Source organism: Pinus tabuliformis, chromosome J (assembly GCF_031772625.1).
Source record: "Pinus tabuliformis cultivar Carrire ecotype Pingquan chromosome J, CPIR1, whole genome shotgun sequence".
Taxonomy (NCBI): domain Eukaryota; kingdom Viridiplantae; phylum Streptophyta; class Pinopsida; order Pinales; family Pinaceae; genus Pinus; species Pinus tabuliformis.
Window position 1 is genome coordinate 154,351,966 of NC_142295.1, and position 8,879 is coordinate 154,360,844.

Genomic DNA, 8,879 nt, shown 5'->3' on the forward strand with positions numbered 1-8,879 from the left:
TTGTTCCCTTGAAACCAGTGAAGGAAGTAGAGGTTTGAGCTTGTTGGCTACTACCTTGGATATGATCTTGTAAACCACATTGCATAAAGCTATGGGTCTATACTTGTAAGGAGTTTGAGAAAGGTCCTGTTTAGGGATAAGGGAGATGAAGGAGGTATTGAGAGCATTCACCATAGTTTTGTTAAACCTGGAATCCTCTATAACATTCAGGATATCCTGTTTAACAATATTCCAGCATGATATAAAAAAATCCACATTAAATCCATCTAGGCCTGGTGCTTTGCCCTTCTACATTTCTTTGAGTACCTCACAGACTTCCTCTTCCGTTACTGGCCTATTGAGATTGAAATTGTCCTCTCTAGAGACTAGCTTAGGGATGTTGTTGGTTATTTCCTTGATGGACTGCTCTCTGTCAGAATTGCTTTCCTAGGTAATGTCACGGAAGTGTTGAACAAAAACCAAGTCTATATCCTCATGGGAACTATGAAGTCTCCCATCCTTGTCCTTGATCGAGGAGATTCTGTTGTGAGATCTATTGGCCATGGTAGATCTGTGAAAGAATTTAGTGTTATGCTCTCCTTCTTTCAACCATTGGATTCTTGACTTTTGCCTCCAAAATATTTCCTCTTGTTTGCCCAAATTTTCCCATTCTTGATGATGTCTGTCTACTTGTTCACTCTTGACTTTATCAAAGCCTTCCATTATTGGAGCTTGATTGAGTATCTACATTTTGATTTCCACTGATTTCTTTTCCACAAAAATATTACCAAAATCACTCTTATTCCATTCTTTAAGCCTGAGTTTGATGTGCTTTAATCTTTTATGTAGAAGGAACATATTTGTTCCTTGAATCTGCAAATCTTCTGACCACCATTTTTCAATATTGCTGATGAAATCTAGGTGAGAAAGCCAGATGTTCTCAAATCGGAAAGGTCTGTTCCTGGGAGTACCTATGCCCTTGATTTCCAGTTGAACCGGCCAATGATCTGAGCCTCCAAAAGGAAGAACTCTCGTTGTTATTTCTTTATCTATAAGCATGAGGTCTTCTAAGATAATGAATCTATCTAATTTGGAGGTGACCTGAGCCTCTCCTCCTCTTTTATTATTCCAAGTAAAAAGGCCATTGCTCATTTCTATATCAACAAGATTCATATTCTCTGTAAAGGTTTGAAATGCGATAGAGTCTTTACTTAGAGCTCTGGTTCCCCCTCTTTTTTCCGAAAGAGATTTGATCATGTTGAAATCTCCCCCCATGATCCAAGGAATTCCTGCATGTCTGTCCTTGAGTTCCACCAGGGAATCCAGAAACTTGAGTTTGTCCTCTGCTCTTTGGGGGGCATAAAAGTTCGTGACTAGACAGTTCTCCTTATCTCCTACAGGCTGAATAACAACTGATAAATAATTCCTAGATGCCTCTGCATCTATTATTCCAATTTTTTGGGGGTTCCAAAGAATTAGGATACCTCCTGCTATGTTTTCTTCTTTAACTTCTAGATACTCGAATCTATTGAGCCATTTGCTATGAATTTTTCTTACTTTTTGAATGGAACATTTTGTTTCCTGGATGAAGATTATGTCCAGCGCCGCTTGATTCCTTCTATTACTAAGAATTTTATGTTTTCTTTCACTGCCTAAACCCCTAATATTCCATGATATAAACTTCATAATTAAATATTTGTAAAGGAGTAGCTTACAAGATCTTTCATCTTACCCGAGTCTATCATCAACTTTCCACACTCCATCAAGAGCTCATTCTGCTTTTTTTGGCCTCTTTTTTTCCCAGATTTCTGGTTGCTAGTCCAGGGGTTATTTTCATCATTTTCACACCTTTATTATCCTTTTCAAATCCCTTCGCCTGAGTTTTCCATAAAAACAACTGTTGTATTCTATTGCGCTCTTCTTGTGGCACCGAATCTACCCCTCCCTTAGTTCCTTGAATTAATAACCCTTCTAGATCTAGGTGTTCTTTGTCAAGAATCTCTTGAAGCTCCTGATCCTCCAGTTCCATTTCACTTTGGGTCATTTCCGGGTCCATCTCCAGCTCTGTATCACTTATCATGGCTTCGTTTTGATTTTCAATGTCCTTTCTTTGTTTCTGTATATCATTTTCCTCATTTTCTTCTGGACTCACTTCCATTGCTTGATCTTCTTTCGCATTCTCTTCTTCTTCCTCAAGAACTTGGAACTTGTTTTGGCTGACCTTTTGCCCCTCATTTGGATGTTTCTTTGGCCCTCTTTTTCCTCCTTTTCCTTTGTTTACCACTTTGAGAAAACTGTCATTATCCTTTACTATGTTAACTTTGCACTTGTTTTCTGCTTTACTAAGGGGGAAATCTTCGTAAAGGTGCCCATGTTCATGACATTTACGACATCTGAACAGAATATGTTCATAGTCTACTGCTTGCACCCATTCTTCATCATAAACTTCCAAGATTACCTCATCCGGAAGGGCTCCAGATAGATCCATTTCCACACATATCCTTGCGGAGGAAGTATATTGTCCTCTTCTTGTGGCTTTAGAGGATTTGACAAACCTTCCTAATTTGTTGCCTAAAGCCGTTAGCAATTCTATTTGCCAGTAATCAAGAGGTAAAGAATAGAACCTTACCCAGAATAGTACAGAGGTAAAAGTTTCACGCTCTGGGACAAAATTCATCATCCATGGCCACATGTAGAGGCCAACTGCTGCATAGAAGTAGGGCTCTCCTTCAAACACTCTGTCTTTGTCCTCAACGTTTGTGAATACTACCATGAAGAACCCTTTTGGCCCAAGATGTAGGTCAATGCTTCCTTTAGGTTTCCTGTGATATTTGATCCAAGTTTGTAGAGCTTTTTCAGTGGGCCATAGGCCCATGAATTTGCAGATGATGGCATAATTCCTCATGTGATCCCTGTGTGCCTGCAGATCTGGATCAGTTAAGACTACCCTGGGAGCAATTTCCACATACGGTTTGCATGGTCGCTTTTGTTTTTTGTCTTTTGCTTCTTGTGTTTTGTCTTCTTCCTCCTTGTCTTTTGCATCCTTTTTCTTCTTGGTTTTGATTCCTCTTGTCTCCTCATTCAGGGTCGTGTTCCTTTCCTCTTCTACACTACTATCATTCTCTAGAGGCTTCTCGCCTCTAATAGCAACGACATCCTTGTAGGAGGGAGTGGAGCTCCCTCCTTTGCGCACCTCCATGAAGATTAACCTCTGTGACTCTTTGCAACCCTCGTTGTTCTCCTGCAAAAGAAAGTCACTCCGGTTTTTAAAAATCAGCTTCATCTCGACGGATTAAATGTTGTTAATATTGAGACTTTAATTATTAAAATTATTTTTTAAGATTAGATGGATGGAGGAGAAACTGAAAAATATTTATTGCACTGGATGCATTGAGTTCAATGTATATGATGATTTCTAATCCTATCTGATTTCTTGCACTAGATGCATTGATTGTAGTGTAGATGTTGGTTTCTAATTATATTTGATTTCTTGCATTAGATGCATTTATTTCAGTGTAGATGTCGATTTATAATCCTATTTCATTGCTTGCACTAGATGCATGGAGTTAAGTGTAGATGTGGATTTCTAATCCTATTTGATTGCTTGCACTACATGTGTGGATTTCAATGTATATGTGTATTTCTAATCCTATTTGATTTCTTACACTAGATGTATTGATTTTAGTGTAGAATTTGATTTCTAATATCATTTATCTCATTTGATTGTTTTCATTAGATGCATTGATTGTGGATTTTTAACCCTACTTAATTGTTTGCACTACATGTGTGGATTTCAATGTAGATGTGTATTTCTAATCCTATTTGATTGTTTGTAGTATATGCATTAGATGTGGTTAATCTTGAGGTTGTAGATTATTAAAAATATATTTTCAAGATATATTTAGTAATACACAGAGGACCACCTGTCACACCCCTACACTAGCAGTACTCTTCCAACCGCACTATAGTGAGGTGCGGCACTACCAACCATTTTCTTTTCACCAATACTTACGATTGTAAACTACGCCTAATGTTCCATAGTTTATTTTTACTTACCAAGTATTATCTTTGTCCTTTATACAGTGAAAGCCCATAACATTCACATAAACAACATTGTACAATAGAAATGTACAACAGTATAAAGGGAGGGGAAACTCCCTGCAATATGAGTCTGCCCAAATCAATATATATAATCTTCTTTTATAAGTACAAGTTAAATCTTGGGAAACCCCAAATTTACACTTAGCCAAATTTCCAACTTCAGCAAACTCGGTTGCCCAACTCGTTGGTGCCTCTGCACGATTGCTGCACGACTCACCAACCCTAAGTTCACCTCATCGCATGATCATGTTGTTTGCCCAACTTGGGCGCACCTCATCGTAACCAAGTCACCACACATGGGCGCCTCTGCATGAGTCACACCTCTGTTCACAACTCCAACACTTCACCATTTCCACCATTTCATCGTGCATGGTGCGCCCTACCCAAGTCGCTCATTTGCACGATTCTTCATTTCATTGTGCACGGCACACCCTCACCTCACCACCCGTTCGCACGACCACCCATTCACCCAAACTCGTTCACCCAAACAACTTCACCCGAGTCACCACACGACTTCACCCAAGTCACCACACGACTTCACATGGTTCGCCCGAACAACCTCACCTAGATCGCCACATGACTTCACCCGGCTCGCTCGAATGACTTCACCCGAGTCACCTAAACCTCACCCGGCTCGCCCAAATGACTTCACCTAGGTTGCCTGACAACCTCAGCCAGGTCGCTCGAACGACCTCACCCAGTTTTCCTGAACAACCTTTCCCGAGTTTCCTGCTCGACAACCTCTCTCGACTTCTGCCTTAACGACCTTGCCCGAGTTCTGCCCAACGACCTCGCCCGAGTTTTCTACATGAGTTTTTCACCTAAGTTCTGCCCGAAGTGTGGGCTCATCCACGCACTTCATAACTCCTTTGATTGAACTTGTGATGATCAAATGATCCTTTGCCTCCACAAATGCACACCAATATATATGGGTGGGTGGCTGGTTATGTCACCCAGCCGACCCACACTCAATGCCCAAGCTGACTTGTTACCTCTCAAGGAGCATATCATAGCGTAAGTGTATGATATTTTACCACCCAGTTACCACTCCAAGTCATGAGTCATGAGACTAAGGTTACCACGTCATGAGAACAAGAGAAACGTAGTGCTAACTAGGTGGAAGAGCATCAACAACAATGAGTAGCGTAGTTGGAGTAGCTCGTCAACCATTAAGTGGAGGAGGAGGAATGTAGCACCGGCAGAGCTCATGGTTATGTAAGGTCAGTATGAGAGGATTCTCATTTGGGTTCATGGTTCATCTGGGTAAGGCTCATGAATAAGGCAGGCACCTAACTACATCTTAGGTTGGGCAACTAACTCCATCTAACTCATTTCTTTCTATCAAATCAAATCAACTCAACTCAAAGAATCAGCTTATGATCTATCTTATCTCAGTCATCAGCTCAACAATAAACTCTTGGCTCATGAATGAATGGTGATTACATAAGGTCATGGGCTACGGTGAAAGTGCTAAGCTAAGCGGAATGTGTCATGATTGTGGTTACATAAAGGGCTCCATTCATCATCTTCCTTCTTAGAATTCCCTCCTTATTTAGGAATGCCCTATAAGGTGTGAATCCGCTTGTCCCTCTGAGGGGCAAGGACATATAATTGAAAGAATAAAGATTGACACTCTCCAAAGACAAGTTGCTTTACAACCCTTTCTTATCTTGCTTGCTGGTTATTCTCTTCTTCCTTGAAGGGCTTCCTGGCTGCCTTTATCTCCATTCTGGGCAGGTGATATCTTATCTTATATTATCTTGTCTTGTATTTTCTTTTCTTTTGACCCTGTAGGTCTGGGGATGGTCTCTTTTTGGGGCTTATGACGGCGATTTCTTTAGTCTCTGTTTCCCTTATTCCTGGCTGTCGGCCTTCTTGGCTCCTTTCCCCTAATTTCTAGGCTAATATATCTTCCTCTTATATCAAGGGGGCTTGGCTATTTTCCTTATTCCTTATCATTTCTGTTTCTCTTGCTTCTTGGCTTGTTCCCCTTCTTTCTTGGCTCCTTTCCAGTCTTCCAAGCTCCCGTCTCTCTAGGGATTGGCTTGTACTACTTCTTACTTCTTATTCTTATTGCTTATTGGATTGCTCTTCTCATTATCTTTGATTATAATATTTATTGGCTTGTATCTATGGTTCTTATCCTTCTTTTCTTTATTGGCCTCCTTGGCTTCCTTGGCTTTCCTCTCTTATTCCCTTTCTGTTGGGGTTCCATCTAACTCCGATTCTAGGGTTTCCCATTTTGGCATTATTCTAATTATTCTATTGGGGGGTTCCTGATTCTTCATATTTCTTCTGTTGGGGGTTCTCTTATAGCTATCATATTATGATATTGATGTTTATATTGATAATGTAGTATTTTTCTTTAGTTGTAGGTGATGATGATGTTGTATTATTCTTATTCATAGATGCTTTATTCTTATTATTAATACTCAGGGTTACACACTTTCATCTCTATAGGGTCTAATATGTTACGTCACTTCCCTCACCGAAGGTGAGGGTTTAACCCCAACAAAGTGTATTATAATAGGCGGATCATGGGCTCAACTGGAAGGAAGATCCCATCTTGACCTCTTAACTCCTACTATTTGGGTATGAAACTAACTAACAATGTATGGGGAGGGTAAGCATTCTTATTCAACTAAATGGGATTCAACTAAGCTAAGGTGGAATTCATTGGTGGAACTCATCCTAACAAATCGGGGAACTAACGAACTCATGCAGCTCATCCTAACTCATCGGGGAACAAGTCAGATATTCTCTTTGGGTAATAGTACTTAGCAACTAATTGGGTTGGGACTCCACCTCCTAATTGGGACTCCTCTCCTCATTGTATCTCTGGTCTAATTTTGAGCTAGACCCAGGTTTCGAATCAATAGGATTTAGAATGCACGAAGGAATTAGATCTTCCATAACTAGATCAAGATCAATAGAAACTGGGTCTAGCTCACGAGAATCGGGAACTGTATCACACTAATTCGGGGGACTGCCTCTGTGTCATCTGTCACTTCACCCCTATAACCAGAATCTGGCTCTTGATCTCAATAATCAAACTTAGAAGGCGTACTGAATGCGAATGTAACTGAATGGATATCATATATGCGGGTGTATGGAACTGAATGCGGGGCATGTATGGATGTGTGATGTGGGGCGTGTAAGATGTAGGAATTGTGTGCCGTATTGGCAATTCATGGGGTCAAGCAGTATCGATAACAAGCATTGCGGTAGTGCTCAACATAAGGCAAGTGGTAGTAATCAGGTCATGCAGGTATCGAGTGGTAGTTGTACTCACCTGGTATCGAGTCACATCATTGCACCTAGCTCCCTTATCACACCTTCCTTCATCATTGAGTAAGATCAATGAATAAAATCATCCTGGCCTCTTTTCTCTTCAACTGTTCCTCCCTACAAGTGCTACTCATTCTCTTGTCTATGCTACTAAATTGAATGATTCTCGGCCTCCATCCATGCATCTTCCTTCCGGCGAGGTCTCCCTTTTCTTGGCTAGCGATAGTGATCCTCTATTTCTTCTCCCCCGGTATCCACTTCTTTCTCCCCCGGTCTTAGCTATCGACAGCTAAATAGGTGCTCCCATCGGCCTCACGCTTCAAAAACTATCATCACGCCCAGTGGATACAATCACAGTGTTTCTGTCTGTTGCATGATCAAATCCTATCCTCGACAGGAGCCATTGTAAGCATTGTCATCGTTTCATGCCATCGATGCAATTGCTGAACCTAGTGTCGTATCGATAAGTGAGTCATAGGGTTGAGGGTAGAGAACATGAGGCCCTATAACCCCTATAGTGGTATATGAAATTTGTCAAGACTGGTGGCTAGGGTGTTGTTAATACCCTCGATAAGGTGAAGACTTGTTTCCTTGAACTTATAGGTCTGCATCTCCTCCTAGAATTCCTCCTATTTCTTTCACTGCTCGTCCTGCTTTATCTTCCTCTTTACAATCTTACTCTCACTAACCAAGGTATCCATCTACACCAGAAACACCTTAATAAGCTACGGAACCAATAGAAACAACTCATGTTGGCATTATATCTGCATATGGTAGCCAAACTGATACCACTCTACCAGGTCCTCCCTCTCTATCTCCGTAGACATCTAACACTAGACGATTTTCATTTGGAGCTTTCACTTGGTCAAATGCCTTTACCGCTGCTTATGGGTCAACTCAATATGCCCATCTTGGTATTCAATAGGATCTCAAACACACAAAGGGATTAGATCTTCCATAACTGCATCAACTTCCACGCATGAAAGGTCAACCACTCTATCAACAGAATGAACTACTTTGGCTCCATCAACATCATCAACATCAACAACAATAGAAACTCCCTCTATCTCACCATATTCAGAAACTTTTTCAGCATCATTAGGGACTACCTCTCCCTCATACCTAATTGAATCCCTATCAACTATAACTCCCTCTCCTTCATCCCTAACCCCAGAGTCTTGACTTCAAATAGTCCATACAAAAAGGGGATGCTTTTAACCTTTACCTACACATACAATTGGATACACTACTTGCTATATTGCTTTAGACAACCCGTGCTTTTAAATAAAGCACTTTTCTCTTAGGAGAATCCTATTTTATTAGCTCCTTCTCCTTTGCTCATCCTCAGAGCTTCAACACTTTACATCATACCTACACTTACCTTTGGTTTTACCATAGGTCGGTCTACTTTTCTTAGCCTTTTTAGCGAGCTGCTTAGTACCCCATCCACCTATTTTAGTTAGTCCACCCATTATACCTACTCTTGCTAGTACTTTACCCTTTAGACCTAC